The sequence below is a fragment of the Dromaius novaehollandiae genome, chromosome Z (genome assembly GCF_036370855.1).
Source record: "Dromaius novaehollandiae isolate bDroNov1 chromosome Z, bDroNov1.hap1, whole genome shotgun sequence".
Lineage (NCBI taxonomy): Eukaryota > Metazoa > Chordata > Aves > Casuariiformes > Dromaiidae > Dromaius > Dromaius novaehollandiae.
Genome location: NC_088132.1, coordinates 35,850,961 through 35,871,552, shown reverse-complemented (window position 1 = coordinate 35,871,552; position 20,592 = coordinate 35,850,961). Strand labels below are relative to the sequence as shown.

General features: G+C 37.6%; 1 long non-coding RNA gene across 1 annotated transcript in view; it reads left to right on the top strand.

The window, feature by feature from the left end:
• Positions 1 to 20,592, top strand: part of LOC112992396 (uncharacterized) — a 55,058-nt gene that overhangs the window by 6,992 nt on the left and 27,474 nt on the right. Inside the window, exons 4-9 of the long non-coding RNA XR_003261527.2 lie at positions 175 to 309; positions 16,184 to 16,416; positions 16,535 to 16,602; positions 16,938 to 17,066; positions 18,605 to 18,693; positions 18,810 to 19,152. This is a non-coding gene — a long non-coding RNA (uncharacterized LOC112992396). The remainder of the gene's footprint in view (positions 1 to 174; positions 310 to 16,183; positions 16,417 to 16,534; positions 16,603 to 16,937; positions 17,067 to 18,604; positions 18,694 to 18,809; positions 19,153 to 20,592) is intronic.

Below are 20,592 nucleotides of genomic sequence, written 5' to 3'. Positions count from 1 at the left end.
AGGTGGTGTAGTCAGTCTTTTGCTTTTGTAGGATTCACTATTGGATGATTCAGTCATGAAAAATGATTTTGTATAGTAACCCTAAAATTAAGGGCAGAAGAAATTACTGAGGGAGCCTGCAGATATTAAATTACATTTAAAATCAATCTCACAAGTTGCTTATTTATCTTCCAGAGAATAAACTGAGAACTCTGGGGAAGCATCAGTCTCCTCTCCTGATACCACCCAGACTGTCCCTCCAGCTCTGCTCTATCATGACCTGTTACTTCACTTCCCTTTGCCAGTGGCACTACTTAAATACACCAAAGTGTAAGTTGACAAAGTTTTATCTGATAATTTAACTCTGCTGCTTTGGATAATCTTGCTGGTTTCCTGGTGTAGATCACTTCCAGTGATTGTAACATGAAGAGGCAAGCAGTGGTGAATAGCCAGTGAACTTCTCACACTGTGGTCTCACAGATCTACCTGCTGCCTGTTGCTGCTCTCCAAAACTGAACGTAATCTTTCTTTACTGAAGAATGAAATTGATAATTACAAGGCAGCATATAGCAAAGATCTAAACCTTTAATTTTCTTTGTTTTAATTAAAAGCTGCTTCTTAGAAAATACCCATTTTATCAAGGAGTACTGAATTGCTTGTGTGCATGTTTTGCAATTGCTTGTTTGGGCCATAGTGTTTATTGCCTGCTGCAGAAAATGTCGGTAAAACAGCTTTTATCCCAGTGGGTGAGGTCTGCAGTGCACCTGAAGTGCTGGTTGCTTGATTCTGAAGGTGTGGAGGGCCACATACCTCCCTCCCGGTCTGCTTGCCTGCTTTCTTCCTGCGGAAGCCAGGAGTAGGGGGCTTCTCCATGTCTCACCTTGGCAGTAGTGAGGTGAGTGAGTGTGGGGGCTACTGCTTGGATCTGCCTGTGAAGGGAGGAGGTTGGCATCCTAAGCAGTTGCCTTTCGGAGCAGACATGTCTTTCAAATGACTAACAGGTGGACCAAGAACAAGCAGCCCAGTCACTGCAATGCTGCTGTTCTTGAGGAATTTCTTTCCATCTCAGTGTGAGAACATGAATTGTGTCTGGATCCAAAATTTGATATAATTGTTTGCTAAATCTCTTTAAGTAAGGTGAATGTTGAAAATAGTTCTGCATGTTAGGCAAAACTGGCAGAAATATCTTTCTACAGCTATTCAAAATGTCAGAAAATCTAATGTTTTGCCAGGGCAGCATGATGAATAAAAACCTACTTGTTTCTACAAAATGAACCTGAGTAGCACAGACTATATTTTGCCTTACTAACATTTTGGTCTTGTCCCAGGTTTTTGTTTTGGACTTTCTTTTTTTTTCCCCCTGAAACAAGACTTAATGATGGGATTTGCTACCCACTTTGCTGTAAGGATGGGACAACAGGATGGCCTGGGATGATAACTGGGCTGGGATTTGTGTTTAGAATAAAAATTAAGAAAAGGTATTTGGAAAAAATTGAGGAGAGATATATATCAAACTATGTAGTCAGTAAAATACTGAAATATTTTATAAATGCTTGTTATTTATCTAGTTTATATCTAGGAAAATGATGCACACACGTTTCTAAGTGCTTCCTTCTATTCTTTGGGGAAAAAAATCAGGTCAGGTTTGTACTACATTACTGTTTCCAGTATATTTTTGTTTCCAACAGTAAATCAATTCCTGCAGCATATGATCCTGGATATTTTGCTTTGTGTGCTTAAGCTTCAAGTCGGACTAGAGCAGGAAACCACAGTTAATCTTAGTTGATCGTAATGATCTGTGCAAAGGAAGGGTGAAATGCCCACTAGATCTACCATAATCTTTGCCACTTCAACCAGACTTTGCTGATAACTCAACTAAGGACTTGCAAAGTTGGCCAAAATGTCCTAAAGTGTTGATTCAACTCCTATTCAGAAGATTACATAGCATTGAGCAATTGCTCTTCCCCTCTGGGGGACCTTGGCTATGGCATCTCACAGCATTCAAACCACTCACCTTTCTTAGTTGAGATATATATATGTGTGTGTGTTTGTATCTATCTATCTATGTATCTATATTTATAGATACATAGACACACACACGCACAAATGAAACTGCTCTAACTATAAGAAACTATGAGTTGCTAGGATGGCAGACTCAGTTAACCACGACCTTTCAGTCTATGACTCCAAATTTGTAAAAATAATCTTAGTTTCAAATATTCTCTAGTATGCTTACTGTTTTTTCCACTTTGGTGTCATCTGTAAGTGATCATTATTCAGCTTATGAGGGAAAATACAGAAAAAACAAAAATAAAGGAAAATCCCTTGTGAAACTCTGCTCAAGACACCTTCTAAGTTAATCATGCACTAATAGTGACTACTGGCACTTTTGCATTACCCTGTACTGTCTTCCTCTAGCTCGTGCTTCTGTAGTTGCATATAATGTCACAAGAAACACTGTCAGAAGCTTTTATAGAAAAACCCAATATATGTGGTTAGTGCTTTCCTTTGTTCAGGAGGCTATTACCCTGTCATGGGAGGAAAAGAGATTGTTTTGACATAATTTCGTTTTGATAGCGTTTGCAGTTTGGCGTGTTCTCATCTTGTTTTATTCGAAGTACTGACAATCATTTGTTTGCTTACTCTTTCCCCTTGGCCCTGTGGAAGTTAAGTTCATGGATATATAACTACAAGCCTCTCTTTCCCCCGTCTCCTTCCTTCTACAGGTGACCATCATTTTTGCCTCTTCCAGTCCTTATCTGCCATTGTTACTAAATGTCCCTGATCTTTTCAGTGTGAAATCAGGGGTATTAAGCTGAATTACCACTAGAGTGACTTTAAAATAATTTGGTTGCACAGAAACAGGCTAACAGTGGTCTACAGTGGCTATTACTTTAGCATAGTGCAGTAACAATCAACTGCTGTAATGTGTTGGTTTCTCCTTACCCGGAAAAGATAGTATGGTGATGCTCTAATTGTATACCTTGTATTTATCAACTTCAGATCCTTGAATTTAGCTTCCCCTCTGCAGCTGTGAACTTATTGTAGGAAATAATTTAATTGGTAATAATAAATGTGAGAGTGATCTACTTTATGTGTTGTAAACAATGGCTATAATAGGTATCATCTCTACTTGTTTCCCTTCTTAGTCTTTTTCTTCCATTTAGTTTGCATTTAGAATTGGACAGTCATGAAACTATTCATGAACCTGAATTAAATACACTACATAATTCTGCCTAGAAGAAAACATTTTGTGAGCAGGGTTAGAATCCCAAAATTGGTGCTGCTGTTGCTGCCGACGTCCCCACTGCTTTATCTAATGGGCGACTAATTGAGAGTGTGTGAGGACAAGATTCATCTCTTTCCTGCTTTTTTAGGTAGAAAATATGTCTCGTATCTCCTCAGGAAGAGTGTTCTGACCATCAGGCTCTAGGATATTTTGAAATAGCCTGTTCTTATGAATAATTCAATATTCACTAGAGAAATCCTACCTATTGCATCTTGAGTGAATGCCTTAGCCAACCTCCATTCTTGACTCCCTTACAGTGATCAGGTCTTTTGTGCTGTGTGAAGACTTAGCTGAGGTCACTAGATACTGGTGTAAAATAAAAATAATTTAGCCCATGAGGTTTTGTGGTGTGATATTTAAAGCTTATCCTTGTAAGCATAACACTACAAAAAGTAATTTTAGAACCAAGAAAGCATTACGAGGAGAAGATATTTCTTTGAAAAAATATGTAATTGTCCTAGCATTTTTGCTCACTGAAGCCTACTTAGGCAGTTCAAGTGTATGAAATATGCAACATACCTACTAGCAGTGCATAATTTAGGGTACTGTCATCTGTGTCTAAATGTCTAGACCAGGTATCCTGTTCAATTCAGCAGTAAGCAGCTGTTACAGTTTACCAACTACTATATAAACACTTGAAGCTTGGATAGATTTCAAAAATACTAATGCCATGTGCTTTTCTAGTCTGGAAAATGAACCATTAGCTCCCTACCTACTGTATGTAAACTACAAAGTAGACTCTTTCAGCTGTAAAGTTAAAGACTTCTAGTTATTTCTATAAATTGATTCATTTCAGTATAAATGCATAGCTATTGGACTTGTTAAAAATACTAATGGATTTTTTTTTCCATCAGAAAGCAGAAAGCAGAAATACTCTACCGTGGTAGAGGTGATTTGTTGTATTATTCCATGTACCTCACTTTTTCATCTTTCCATATGCATTCCACATCTATAACTACTTTTCAGGTTGCAATCCTCATATTTGTAAAACCACTTGATATCCTCGAATGAAAGGTATCATTATAAGTATCCAAAGCTTGCCCTAGATATGAGAAAGTTCACATGCAGATCTGAATCTACCTGTCTTCTATAATACTAATAACATGGTACTCTTGCATTTTCTTAGCTCTCGTGCAACAGAAAAAATCATGAATTACTTTGCTTTGAGTAGATAATCTTGACTACTTCTCTCCTTTTGTCTTCAGTATGTAACTTTTACTGGCATCAGTGGGAATTTCATATGTAAATCCATGATAAGTAGCAAAAATTGTCTCTTAAAGTACTTTACTTGGCCCAAGTGTGCATATTACTCAGTTTTGGGTACCTCTTCCTGCTCCTTTTGCTAGTTCCAGACTTATTGATGTTTGGATGTGGCTTCCATTTGTAGGAGTTTGAAACCATGCCAGTTGTAAAAGTTGGGAAACATTTAACATTGTGTAGGTAGCAATTCAGTCAGAAAGTGGCAAAGTTGCTCCTTTGCTCATGCGTGTGCTTTGCAGTACAGAAATTGGCACAATACCTTGTCTTCCGTATGGCATTATGTCTTATATATAGCATTACAGAAGGATGAATTCTACTCAGTTTGGATTACAGACAGCATGTGTAAATATTAAGAGGAAAGCATCATTAGATGGAAATAACATCAGTAACTTCATAGTAGGTAAGATGGACATAATACCAATGTCCAATTTTTCGAATCTACCTACAGATGAATATAGTCCAGTTTTACTGAACTCTGAGAATAATTGCTCCTATAAAGTTCCTTTATGTGCTTGCAGAATTAAGCTTTTCAAAGGTAATAAAGTTAGTGGTCTTTGTCTTTGAATTACTTCCAAGGGAATTTAGTGCCATCACAGTACCGAGACATTCAGCCTCCAACCCAACCCTGGAGGCCACACAGCTCTGCAGTGCCTGAAGAGATCTTTTTCCTGAAATATAGCCGTTACATTGCAGGAAGAGATTTGCAACATGATTTTTAAGAGTCAACAGTACTCAGTGGGCTGATGTGACAGGCCAGTTTGATTGCAGGTGTTGCAAAGCTGCAAGACCTAAATGTATGGTAGTTTGAGATATGTGGCTGGGCCAATGCTGTGGATAAAGGTGACACAACTTACACGAGCAGTAATGGGATTTATTTTAGCTGACTTGGTGTAGAAATGGGAGAATAACGAAGGTGTTCATCTCGGCACAGAGGTAATGGACTTCCAACCTCTAATTCTTCACTCCGTCCCTGCTTCCTTCAGCCTCCTTACTTATTGTTTGAGATCCACAGTCCCATGTTTTCTCCTCAGAGACATGTGGAGTCCACAGCCAGTCAAATTTGACATCTTGATGAAAAACAGAAACATTCTGAATTATTTTCATTTTTGTTTTTCATCATAAGTTTGCCTTTTAGCCAGGAAGAAGGGTTGGCAGAACTGGAAAACAGAAGTAGATGATTAATCTGAGTGGTCCCACCAGGAAATCTTGGCAAAACTCAATTAGGTTATAGGGAATGATCAACTCCTTATGTGATTAATTTTAAAACTTCAGAACTAGCCTATGCAGGAGATGCTATCACAGCATTTGGAGCTGGCAGGAGCTGAAGTTGTTTATGTAGGGAAAACCAAATAAATGTTGGGAAAACTGGAAGAAATGCTCCAAAGAAATCCCTTTTAATATTTTCTCTATAAGAGGTAGTAAGCATAACACTAAAGCTGTCATAAGAAATTCTGTGTTCTATGAAAAGACACTGTGTGGCTAGCAAAAGGATTTTGCCTGCAAACTAAGCAGCAGGATTCATTTCTGCCTTACCCGCAAACTTCAGCAGAGACTTAAAAGATGGTAACACAATCATTACAATATACTTAGCTCAGAACATCAAATGAAACCCAGAACAAATGATTTAATTTTGCTTTACAATAATTAATTACTTGTATATGAGAGATGAAAATCTTTTAATGCCAAATATATTGTAAGAACAATTTATTTTGTTAATTAAATGGTTAAAATCATTTCATTTGTTTTGCAGTAATTAATTACTTCTGTGTGAGTGCTGAATGTATTTTGATAAATATAAGAAAATATTTACTTTGTTAATTAATCTTTATCAAATTATTTAATTTATTTTGCAGTAATTAAATACTGCTATGAGAGAGCTATTCTGTTCTAATAATGACATGCGGTACTGAAAAAAAAGCTGTAATCATTCTTGCTATTGTGTCACTTTAGGATGACCATAGTAATGCTTGCTAATAATGGTGACACAGTAGTTTCATTCCTGGGATCAAATTAAATCTTGATGCAAGAGGGACAGACTTCACTGATTTCAAGGGAGTTTGTCCTGCATATAGTTGGATAAACGCAAGGAATATTTTTGCCCTGTGGCCTGTGTTGCCATCTAGTCTCTGTGATGTTTCCATCTCCTATCAGAATATCTGAATGTTGAACATTGAAACCAAATCTTACTAGGCCTTGACAATAGACACTTGGATAACTGCATATTAAATATAATAGGAGAAATTAGATAAGTGGACAGTGATATCTTTGTCCCTGTAGTCAGTCTGCCTATGTAGTGCTTTTATTTATTTTGTTCATTTTATTCTTTATTCCTTATATTTTGCTATCACAAAAGAATTAAGACACAAAGTTAAGTATTTTTTCCTGTAGTTTTCTAGACTGATGGTTCCCTGGCTGTAAAAGTATGTGGGAATTAACTTTGATGGCTGCTTTGTGGCAGAAAAACTTCAAAACAAGCTGCAACACTACTTAAAAGCTTTTATTCTAAGAGACAAGAAAAATCAAGGAAATCTTTTTCAAACAAATTTCTGTCGGCCTAAGAAAGATAAATACATGTCAAAGAAAGGATTTGGCCTGAGAAATTATGCCTGTCAGACAACTTTTTGAGCACGGGAACCTCTCACAGCATCACGTAAAGTCTTGGTTAGAGAGAGAGGCTGCAGGAGGCTCAGTCTCGTAAATGAAGCTGCTCCGTTGGCCCCGCGCAGCATCCCGCTGACACCGTCGGGACGCGAGGGCGGCATGCCGCCAGCCTGCTCTGCGTGCATTTATTTGTGAGGATCAGCCTCTTAGATGGCGAACATGTGATTTTTGTTTAGTGGTTCATTAATTTTTAACAGCTTTGGGGGAAACACAGTGCATGACAGAACTATTAGCTTCACAGCTCGTAGATTGTAATTCACAGAGAAGGAGAGCGAGTGAGCAGGCCAGGGTGCTGTAATCCCCCGTTAACAGCTCCCGGCATGGGGGGCCTGTGCTCCCCAGTACGTGGTGGGGAGGTGTCTGGCTGCATCTCGCCCTGGAGGCAGACATCAATTATTTTGGAAGCATATGATGTAGGTTTTTAAAGAATAATTCACACTAGTGCTAATGGTTTCTTTGGCCACTGTTTTATCAATGTCTGAATATATTCTTGTACTGTTGAAAGTGCATATCTATATGTAAATGTGGATTTGACCATTTGAAAAAGAATGACCTTGAAAGTAGGTGAGATCTTTCCTTTAACTCTGCAATTTTTGGTCAGAAGGTGAAGTATTGCTCCCTAAACTTTTCTGCTGTCTGGCTCACTTCAAATGCTTCCGATTTTAAGTGCTTCTCCTAACAGGACCGAAATGAAGGTGAGGGTATATATGTCCATAAAAGCTAGATACTGTCTTTTCTTCTCTGCCTAGTAAAATTATCATTGCCTACTGACAGGCTCCCCCAGTAGCTGGAAAAAGAGCAGCAAATCCAGGGATTTTCCTAGGAGGGACTCCCAGCAGTGGCACCCCTGGGTACTGCTCTGACCTTCCCAGCAACCCCTTGCAGGCAGGGTGCTACTTCCAGGCCTGTGGCCCAGGGGACGATGCATAAAATTATGCTTCAGGAAGGCGATTCAATAAGTGGGATTATCTTTTAATGGGATTACTCTGCAAGAGACCAAACCGTGAAAGAGCACTCTTACGGGAGAGACAAAAAACACTCCAAATTAACAACAGGTTGGTGTGACCGGGTTACTGGGAATAGAAATTGAATTCATAATTGGTCCGAGATATTTGCTTTTCTGGAGATGAAATTTCAAGGGAGGCAATTGCCCAGCTGTTGCCTCTTGCTCTTTACATAACATACATAATATGAAGGAGTATGTGGGTTTCTTTAGGCTTCAATAATAGTTTTTACTAAACATCCTTAACACACAAAACTTGGTAAAATGCAAATTCTTAGTGGCTTGTCCAAATGTAGAACTGGAGCAAAAATCTCAGTTTGTCTCATTTGGAAATTCTGATGTTTTGTAATATTGTTTTCGTGCTGAACAAAGTTGAAAAATACTAATCCCACAAAAGGTGTCAGAAGATATCAGTTCAGAAAGGTTTATATGTTTCCTGGTGAACTTTCTATTTAAATAGAAAAACATCTCTAAATGTTTTAGTTTGACGTGCTGAATTGCCTTTCATCCTTTATAGAGTATTAATTCAGGAACGTTTCTCTGTGCAGCAAGTCCCTGGCAGATGGTACCTCCTAGATGATGCACGTGATAATATTTAGTTGGGTAGATGGTCACATTGCGCTACAGGAGAGGAAATCTTTGGGGGACCCAGACTTGCAGGAAAGACTGGGGTTCTGGATTACACATCTCATGAGGCAGAGGACTGATAAGAAACCGTTGAACTGACTCAATATTGGAGATCAGTTCAACAGACAGAACATTCGATAGTGACCCAACAGAGACAAAATGAAATATATCAGTCTTCTGCTTGAAGAACAGTTTTTAAGCACAAGCAATATATTTTTTCAAATAAAACTTTGATTCAGTGGAAACTGTTGACCAGTTATATTTTAATTTTTGAATAAATCTTCCTATTAAACTATCTGTAGTTGGATGCTGATGTTACATTTGATGCTATTTCTTTTGACAGGCAGTAGAAATTCTCGAATGTGAATCGAGTTTCATTGACAGAATGTGTTCAGAAACTGCTGTCCCTAAAACACTAATTTTAACACATCCAACATCTGCATTACATTAGATTTAATTCATACAGAATAATTCCAGTCATTTACAATAAGTATTGAAAGCAATTTAAAACATATGTCTCATAAATGGTCTGCCATAATCTATGTAGATTCATCACCATAGCACAGATGCTTATACCTAAGAAGCTAAAGGACATGTGTAAGCATACTCTTGCATTTGCTGAAAATCTTGACAATTTTCTGTCATTTCTTGACTTCTGTGCATCGTATACAGTTCTCAGCCAGAGATTTTCTTTTTATAGTCCCTAAATAGCTTTTGTGCTGTTCTGAGTATAGGCATGAATGGATTTTTCTTAGGATAAACTACCATGATGACACACCACTAGTTGACCTTGACACATACGTAACTGCTCTGCTAAATTTATGAGACCTGGAAACACTTGTTTCTGGGTGAATCCATCCATTCATGGGTGTGTCATGCATTCCAAGAGCCAGGGCAGACACTCCACAGTTCTGAATATGTGTGTCTATCCCAATGACATTTGTGACTGGTAATTCTTTTGACTATGTCATATAAAATGAATTGACTGTCTGATTGCCTCTTAGAAACCCTACTTGCTTCACTGGCACATGTGGCATGCTATCTGTATTCACATGGTGCAATTTTGAATTAATGTCATAAAAATGTGCTGCTGTGTGTTTTGTGATAAAAAGGATGCTTCCCAAGCTTGCAGTAAAAGCTACTATCACAAAGCATTTGCTATGATTGTAAAACTATCTTTTCTGGTCCAAAAATATGAAGAAAGGAATAAACACTGGAAATTAATTGAAAAAAAAAAAAAGTAGAGGTAGAGAGATGACACAGGAGATCTGGCCATCATGCTTCCTTCTTTCTGTGTACTGAGTTGTGTTTTATCCCTTACTTAAATGGGCAGTGGAAAATCTGATCTCAGTCCCAAAGTCTGTAAAAGAGCACAATGTAATTACTCATGTTCTTGAAGACTTGGTCCTGGAAATGCAAGAAAAATAGCCAAATTATTGAAAATAGGAATCCAATTTCTTAGGGGATCAGGGATCACATATATAGATATAGAGTTGCACAGTGCCAAAATATTTATGTTAGAGAGGACAGAGTGTTGAGAAAATTCTGTCCTGTTTTGTAAAACTTACGTTGCCTGTGAAAATAAGTTCATTTTAACATAACTGCTCATTTGGCCAACTGAAGGATTTTTTATGTGAGCCTCCTTGTAAGCATGCATTTTTTTTTTTTTTGTCAAAAGAATTGACGTTTCTCTTGTAATTTGGGGCTTTCATTTACCAAGTTTCACACAAGCAGTTTGCATATTAGATTCTGAGGACCGCTTAGGTTTCTTTCTCATCTGTGAGTCAACCGTTTCTGTTCTTATTGGGCCAAAGCCTTGAAGTGCTTTGGCTTGCTGTCAAGTCAGACAGGATTGTCTGACTATGTCTGGGTACCAACTGTGGCACTCAATTTTAGTTCCACAAAGTGGTGATAAGGTTCATCTTTCAGCAGCTTCAGAAGTAGAAGGGAACTTGCGGTGTGACAGCTCTCATCCTATTTTAATTGGTAGGTCTACTTCTCTTCTTAAGCTACAACAGAAGCACATGCACTCTGAGATTGTCAGACTTTCCCTTTGAATGTTTATGCTTGCCCACTTTTTGTGATGTGTTTTTAAATGTATGAGGTAAAGGAAAATAACTCCTTGAGAATAATGTTTTGTTATACTTTGTGTTCACACTCAGCATTAGTTCTCTAATGTATAAGTTACTTTATTTTGTCCACTAGCTTTTTTTTTCTTTTTTCTTTTTTCTTTTTTTTTTTAATGAAATGTTACAAGGACTCTACACATCCAGTAAATCTTATTCTTCTGATTGAACTTCTTGGGTAAAATTCTGGCACCACTGCAATCAGCTGGGGGTTTGCTGTTCGCTCCACTGGGGCAGGATACAATATCCCTTCCTGATTTTGCCACCTAGCAAGGTTAAAATAGAGGAAACGCTAGTACTATGACATTAGCAATGCCAGTGTCAGAAGTGTGTTTTGTTTTCTGTTGCTTTTAATTGTAGATAAGGCTCTACTTTTTAGATGCCTTAGACAGACCATTTGATGAAGAAGAGCAAGATGTATTAAAAATATAACCTACCTAGATAGTTATATTCCTGAAAATTTTTGTTTCTTTTCATTATGGTGAAAAGGGGATAGGAGTTTTAGACATTCCATGCCTACCTCTCTAAAAAAGCCACATGCAGGTTATTGGCCATCCTGACCTTTCAGAAATGTCTGTCCAAAACCTACAAGAAACCTAACGGGAAACATGAATCTTAGTCAGTAGTCCCTACGGTAGATTAAGCACTGGTTGCTGAAGTAAAGAGCTCTTTGTCGCCCAAACACTTCCTTCACTTTAACTTGGAAGAGTTGCTGGAAAATTGTTTGAATTGGCTTTTTCCCATCCAGCGACTTCTGTGTAGTCCACATCTAAGCAAATATATAGTCACAACAGCATAGAATTATGTTATAATCTGACTCTGGAATAGCAAAGGACTTAGTGGCTTTGTCAAAGTGACCAGAAATATTCTTTGTCATAATGCTCATTGGCAACTGTAACTTTCAAATGTGTATTTATTATTTAGCTCATTAAAACTAGATGAAGGTGAAAGTGCAAAGAAAATCAAAATTGATTTTCTCCTTCCTTTCCTGTTTGGAAAAAATATATAAGAATTCCATTTGATTAATCATTGACTTCATGGCTCTTGTGTGGCCTTCACACATACTTGGAGGTTAATATCATGAACCAGATATTTTTTTTTCTATGAAAGGTCCTTATTGTTCCTTGCTTGATCTGTTCCTAATAGCTGGAAAAAACTAATTTCATTTTTTCCTGCCTTACTATCAGAATAGTCTAAACTAGAACTATTGACCTCAGTACAAGGAATAATTTTCTGTAGCCTGTAACTTCCCTGTGAGCTTGGAGATTAGACTGGACAGCCTAGTCTAGAAATACCACTGTCAAGGATTGTCTTCAGTAAGGTTACACACAGGAATTTCCAAGGATTCCTGCTGGATAACCTCTTGCCTTTTTACATTTGAGAGAGATTTGGGGAGGGCAAAGTAGAGCAGACAAGACATTTCTGGCCCACTGAAGGTAGCACTGGTTCTCAGAATCTTACAAAATATTACCTAGACAGAATTTGATCCCCGCAGAAAAGACAAAGCAGAAGAGAACACTGTATTGAACAATTTGAGGAACCAATGACTATGTGGAACACAGTAAGAAAAAACTTCAAAGGAGACATACATCAGAATTGGTGTAATTCGTGGTGTTATTTGCCCAGCAGAACTAGTGAATAAAGAAAACTTACTTCTCCATGGAATTTGGGCATTCAGCATTAAATTTCCTAAGAATCTAATCAATATGTTACGAAGTAACCTCAAAAATCACTTTTCAGTATGTAAGCTGGAATAAAAGAGTTCATTTCCACCTAGGAGGCAATGCATTAGATTTCATTTAGAATAGTAACTTTTTTTTCTTAAACTGTTCTTCATTTTTTTTTCACCAACAGCCTGACTATACATTGCATTCTATAGAAATCTGGCTTTCTGGATTAGCCTGCTTTAAGATACATGTAATAATGGGAATGGTATGTAGTGTGTTACTTGACTGCATTCTTGTTGCACATCATAAAAGATACTTGGATGCCAGCTGGTTGCATATTTACATACCGGGGCTTTTTCACTTCAATACAATTATATCAAAAAATGATGTTACACTGGCAATGGGCAGTCTAATCTGATTATATAAATGTATTTTCCTTGTCATTTTGAGCTAACTAAAAATCTTTTCATTGCTTTCATGGGCCTAAACTTTCACCTGAACTTTTCAGTGAAATCCTGCCTGCATGGAAATTGATGGTAATTGATTCAGTTGTGTTTGCTGTTCTTTTCTATAGAGTTAATACTATCCAGTGTAATCTGTTTTAGCATCACAGCAAACTGCGACCTGAACGAGTGTGTAACTTCCTTCCATCCTTCTTCCCTTACTTCTGTCCTTACTTAGAATTTCTGAAGTGCTAGAAAGCTGCTAATGGATGCATGAAGCTTTGAACCTTCACTCAGCTCCTTGAACAATACTGGAAGAAGAAATCATTGCACTGTGACACAATTTCAGCTAAATACCATTTTCCAATTTCTAATAGTTTTAGACATATCTTTAAAATTAAAAATATTCAAGTTCTCTAATGGACTATAGAGACCATGTAAGTCTATATACCTTTGTATAATACACAGATTTTTGCCAGTATACAGTGTTATATCACAAATAAACAGATGAAGTTGTTCAGCTGGACAGGGAATACATGAAGGTCATGATATCTGATATTGCTCTTTAATCCTTTTCACTGATAATTCATTCCAGTCTTCAGTTTCCATTGGAATTTTCCAATAATCAGTTGACTTATAGCTCAGAGAAATCACCAAGGAGAGAGATTTATGAAAGAATATCGCTCAAATAAGAAGTCAAAGCAATAGTGAATGTGAGCAGTATTTGCTGCAGAATACTTGAATTCAGAGACTTCATGTAACAATATTTCTCTCATTATTTGAGTATTTGGCATAATGAAATTGCCTATCAATATCTTTTACTTCGCAAATGGAAAAAAAATTTCTGAACCTCCTCCCATTCACTGGTTTCTTTAGCAATTGATTTTCACGAGGTTGAGTAGGGATCAAGATGAATAATACTTTAAAGCATTTGTTAATTAAAAAAAAAGTATCTGATCATTTTTTGATTGCTTATCTCCTTAAAAGGCTGACAGGGAACTTTCTCTAGACAATGTCTAAGGGTTTGAGTGTTTTAATTCTTGTGATTTGCACCTTGCGATGTTCAGGTAAGCTTTTCTGCACTTTCTTTGTCAAGAAACACGTCACTGACACTGGTGCAAAAGCCCACTCTCATCTAAGGCTAATCGAGAAAGTGGCAGCCTGTTAAGACAGAAGATTTCTTATAAAGGAACTATGTAAAAGTCTTAATCCTGCTTCCTACAGAGGTCAGGGAGCGTTTTGCATTTGACTTTGTGGGAGCCAAATTGTTCCCTGGTTGAACAGAAAACAATCACTCACTGTATAGCGAGAATTTACATTCTGTAAAAAAAAGTATCTATTATTAAAAGGGACTGACATAGGGGTCACTGGGCAATTTTAGTAGCCTACAGATCATTACATTTAGTGCTCAGTTTTTTTCTTTTTATGCAAGAAAAACTCGCATTGACTTCAGTAAGAGTTTTCCTTACTTAAGGAGTACAGAATTGGGTACTTAGCTGAGAACTAAAACAGCATTAATGACTTCCATATGTCATTGCATAAACCTCATTCATGTGTTTTTGATTTAATGGATTATAAAACAGAAAACAAAAATATTATGTGTAACTTTTTGTGAGAAACAGAAAATGCTTTAAAGATCACGGATGAGAACAATTGGGTTTTAGTTAGATGTGCAGTAATTGTTTGAACCCTGGAAATCACTTTTACAAAACAATCTCTTGTTCTTTTTGTTGGTCTGTGTGTCTTACATACTGTTTCCATTCTCTTGTCTTCGCCTTTTTTATTTCCAAAGGCCCTGTGGGGATATTATGTCAGCACTTCTTGACCTCATGTGGTGAAGTTGTCAATGTTGAATTAAGCATTTTTTTAATATAGCTGTACTAGTCCTGTGCATAGATCTTTCATGCAAAGTCCGTGATTGTATAGGGGGGTGAAAATACATAGGATACCACTGTAACTTAAGTAAAGTGAGAATGTGGAAACCAGCAAGAGAATGTGAATTTGTTGTATAATTATGGGCTCAACGCATAAATAATTTTCACCTCTTCATTTTCTGCAGAAGTCCTTAAACACAGACACCATGCTTTGCCCTAGTATATGAGACTGCAAGGAGAGCAAGACCAAAAAATAAAGTGAGATAAACTCCTTTGCTACTCAACCTGTAAAAATATTAGCAGCATCTTTATGTAGTGAAAATACTGATGTGAACCTTCTTTTTTGTTTTAAAAATCCTACCAAAATAGACTATATTTTGTCCTGTGAGGATAGCCATCCAAAAGCCCAAAGTGGGCTTCTAATCTGAGCTCAGGATTTGGGACTTGCAGGTATTTGTGTTCCCTAAATCAGGTTTCTTTCCATTCCTCTGCCAGATAGCTGCAGGCAGACAGCAGGAAAACAGCTGCTCTTTTTGCATTTACTGTGGTCAAAATTTACCTTGTAGTTTACCTGAATGTGCATCATGTAAAATGGTGTTAGCCTTGGATCGTGATATAAGGAGTTGACCTTTTTCTTTGTATTTACTTAATGAACTGTGCTGTGTTGTTCTCTTACTGATGAGGTGAGGAAGAAAACACAAATATGGTAGTCTTTTAATGAGCTGTGGTCATACCAGACTAGCAGTTCTCAGGCAAACTTTTGCTGTGGCTGGAGATTTAGGTCAGTAGGTCATGGATTACTCACTCATGGAAAAAAAGTTGACATTGATCAAAAAGGCTGCAAAATTCAGCAGTGTGTGTTGAGACAGACTAATGTAAAAATGACAAATAATGCAAGCCGAAGTGAAATAAAAGGATCAAGGGGCCATCTGGGGGCATGTTGAGGTCTCTTCCTTGTGGATTACTATATTTTTAAGGATTTTATTGTGGACAGCATTAACTCTTGAAGAAGGAAGGGGTGGCAGTAGAAAGAAATGAAGAAGCAGTCATAACTTCATACACGTACGGTATAATTTTCCTACTGTGTACAATCTAAATATTTTCCCCGGTAGTTCAAATAGCTCTTTCCCTGCAAAGTAAAGTTAGCGCTTCCTCTCCTGTATACTTCCAGGCCTTTGGCCCCATCAGCTATTCGAAGCAGTTTCTCAACTTTTTTCATCCTTTCCTTCTCTGGTGCCTGGTGTCTCCACTCAGCGTGGTCATTCTGCATGGTATTGCCTGCACGGGGTGCTCTGGAGCTGGGTCCTTCAAGACTAGCAGAGAGAAATTTCTGAGAATTCATGGAAAAACGGTTGTGGAGAAGGAATGGACAACTATATAAATCTTGGGGTAGTGCCAATCTCTCGCCTCTCATCCTTCCTCTGAAGTTGTACTGAAGCCTTCATGCTGGACAATGTGGCCACCAAGACTGTTGTAGTGCTACTCAGGTAATCCTAAACTGCTTAGATTTCATTGAGGAGGAATCCTATTTCTCAATTTTGGTTTTAAAAGAAGTTATTTGATCAATCTAAGCAAGCAATCTCCCGTGTTTTCTGCTCTCTGAAGTTGCTTTACCTCCTCTGTTTTGGATTGGGAAGCTTTACCTCCTCTGTTTTGGATCGTCACCAATACAGGTAAGAAGTAGTTTTATTAGGACATTGGAGATGCCTCTTGGGTAGTAAAAAGTATGTATTAATGGTTATGTTTTAGCCATGTAAGTATTAGCTTGAAGTTTATATAGTTGGATTTTATGTAGAAAGAACCGCACAGAATAAATAAGAAACAGTAAATTGAAACTAGCAAAAAAGCCGTAAAAGTGAAGATGTAGCTCGGTAAAAAGATTCTCTTAAGAGATTTTGTCCGATTTTTGTGACAGTAAGTTTCCAAGTTATTCAAACTTGGCATTGGGGACAGGGGGTATCTTGGACATCTCTGTTTTTATTGCCTTGTACCCTTGATCCATTTGCAGTTCTCAGGGAGACACACCAGGAGGTCGTGTCCCAGCCAGAAGCAGGAAGCCCTTGCAATATCTTGAGAGACCCTATTTTTGCTGGCTTTCTAGGCAAGTTGTGCAGACCGAAGAACTTCTGATATCCAGGTAGGCATGCAAATTCAGCACAAATCTTCTCAGTCTCCCTATTGGTATTTAGTACCATTTCCTCCACCAAAAAGTAGTATTAGTTATTCATTATAATAATATTTGAAAAAAGAAAACCTCTTTTTCTCTCTATAGTGATGTAATCAGAAAATTAAAGAGAAACATTGTGTACAATTTAATTTATGGGGTATGCTGCAGGTCAGTATTAGATGTATAATGTGTTACTGTATTATGAGTGACAAATTCCTGTGAGGCTTTTTAAGTATGTAGATAAAATGATAACACAAGATCAACTAAGAAGTGGATAACTTGGATAAACATTTAAAAAAAATACTAGCCACCAACCCCCATTCCCCAAACCCTTCAGCATTTGTTTTTCATTTATAAACTTTGGTGGCAGACATTGATCACATTGTGTCAAAGACTTAAAGAAATATCACTTAGAGAAGAAGGATTTAGTTAAAGAATGTACTATGTTAACAGAGATGGTAATAACAACGTATGGAGTGTAACATATACACATGGCATGGCTTCCAGCTGTTTGGCCTCACAGTTATTATGTGCACTGTGAAAGAATAAATGAATCCTTGGATAATTTGGCAAAACATTTCGGAGTCCATCAGTTACTCTTTCTGAAGAAGTAAGGAAAGTTTCCTTTCATTATTAATTCTGAGGTATGTGATGATGTCTACAAGATAGGTCCTGAAAAGTTAGTATGACCAGTGAATTTTGAGAGTGATAATTCCACCATAACTCCGCCTAGGAAGTATATATGATCAGAAAAAAATTGACATGGTAGATGTACTGAAGTGTTTGGAACAGAAACTGAAGCCTTAGGTGATTCCCACATGACATTTGACTCCTTATGCCTGGGTTTCCAGAGACCTTGTACCAATGCCGCCATGCCCCAGCAGCTACAATACTCTTCTTGAGGAGAAACTAGAAAGTTGAATTTTAAATCAAATGTAATGACCTCCAGAATCCTTTAATTCCCTAAGACATGGCATTTAATGAACAACACTGAAGTCTAAAATGCACAAATACTGTAATGTGTTGAAAGTCCTTGGAAATGACTGAACCAGACCTGATAATGCTTATGCAGATGGGAATCCTATTTGTGAACCTGCATTAAAAGGCTATTATTTTGGCCATAAACACAAGCAGAATTTACAAACAAGAACTTCTCTTGTTAACCTCCTGCTACTTTTGCCAAGAAATTTTAGAACTGTAAGATAACGGAAAATAAGAGACATGATTTAAGAGGTTAAGTATCTCTTCAGTCTGCTCTGTGGGCTCCGGCCTGAGATATGAAGGTGGCTGCCAACCCACCAAAATGTAACAGAAGTGAAGCAATGAAATGAATTACAGTCTTTCTGGTAGGTGTTTCATTTCAGCAAATGGCATGTATGTTGGAATGAGATACAAACACAACAATTATGCCTATATATAATGCAGGGCTGTATGGGTGTGTATATATGCCTTATTATAAAAAAGGTGAACTTTTTGTTAACCATTATTTTTTCCATCTTTGTATCCAGATTTCACTTAGCGGAAAAATGAGAGGACTTAGTGCTCTTACTGTCATTTCAGAAAAACATCGATGTTGGGAGAACGGTGACTGAGGAATGTGAGTTGAAAAAAACTCCTCTGTTTACCCAGGGAGCAGGGACGTAAACACCAACTGCTTTTGTTTCTCTGTGCAAGTCCATCTGATTCACTAAAATTTGTGTACTTATTTTACAGGACTGCACTTGACCCCTCCCTCGTATCTGAGGTGAAGCCATTCACCACCACTATCTCACTTTCATCTCTAGCATCATTTTTCATCCTGTCTTGTTATTAATAGCATTCTTGGCTGGCCTTCTGAATTAGTCTTCGCTGTGATACTATCAAAAGTTTTCTCCGTTTTTCTTCGTGCAATTGTGTCTGTGATTTAGCTGTTCATTTGTGCTGCTATTGTAAGGAGAAAAAGTGAATTGAGGGTCCTGATTCTGCATCTAGGGCACACAAGCAGGGCCCTGAGCTTCCATGTAGCTGCTTTGAAGACAAACAAGAAAAGACAGTGAACGTCCAAAAAAGCTCACAGGTTAGTTCACGTGGATCTAATTATGGGATTGGGGTCCAAAAATGATGTCACGTTTGTATGTCCATGCAGATGGTCGGTAAATAACTCCTATTCAGTCAGGTGCTCCTTTTTATTTTCTTTACTATATAGGTCACATCACCACCACAGCTGATCTGTGGGCTCCAGAGGCGTTATTATATTTTAGAACTGGGTCACTCGTACAAAGTGTTAAAATGACTTGTCAAGGGCCACAGTTTGGGGCAGAGTAAGAGTGGAATTTATATTTCCCATGGAGTTGCCCTGCCCTCGAACTATTGGTACGGCCTTCTGCTACACTGTCAGCGTCACCCCTCCGACTCTTGTCGCTGACTTGTCCAATCTGCAGTCAGGCTTGACAGATTTAGCTACCAGACCACAATTTGTAAAAGAAGAAGAAGCTGAAGTATTCAAATAAACTTGCAAAAAATGTGCTTTAGCCAACCTTGAACACCCTTTGTATTATCCTGCATTGGTGATTATGCCACTTAACCTCCTTAGTGAGAACTTCCTCTGAGAGAGAAAGTTAAGTGGTGGATATTGTTCATATACAACTGTTCTATGAAATAGAAAAATCTGCAATGTGTGCTCAGTTACAGGCAGCTGGGCTCAGAAATTTCCTCAGCTAGGAGAAAATACTGGCCTCTATAAAATCAAGGGCAAAAACACCACTGATATTAGGAAGAGTGTGATTTCACCTTTGAATTTTGAACTCTGTGCAGACAGCCACAGGGTAGCTGCCTTTCATGGGTGGAAAATGGATAAACAGTTTTGAATGTTAAAAAAAATGAAAAGATTGCGTTCCTCTGTAAGATATTCTGACAGAGAAACAAAATGACAATGTTTAATAAATAATTATCTAAGGACTGATTTGCCCTTCTCAAGGAATTAACTTCTTTCTTGCCCTTTATCTAACTCAAAATAAATTAAATCATTGCATTTATCTTACGCTGAACAAATCTCTCCTGTTCCTCATGAGCAGTTAAGAGCTTCTGCTGTGAACAGAACAAATGTTTGTCATTTCTTTCAAAGCTGTTTAATGTTATTTTCTTAAAAGAACCATTTCCCTAAAAAAATATTTTATATGTCCTAAAGTCACTGTATTTTAATTAATTTTTGTTTGCTCCTCACTAAAACTTACCTCGCTTGTTGGCACATTCCAACTTTTCTTCTCCCTGGAAAACACTGAGATATAATTTATTTATTGTAGTTTCACAGTTGTTTCTGCCTCATCTGTCACTAAGTTCCCCTTACACAAGTGCAGAAGTATGCAACAATGAAAAATAATGGGCAGGAAAACACTTAAACAAACATTTCCAAAGCTGTAAGAGAGTTTGGTCTGGCATGGAAAAAAAGAGTGAAGGTTCAGGTCATGGGGGTAAAATGGGTTCTTTATTTTTTTCTGAACTGTTTTCCCTTCCTCAC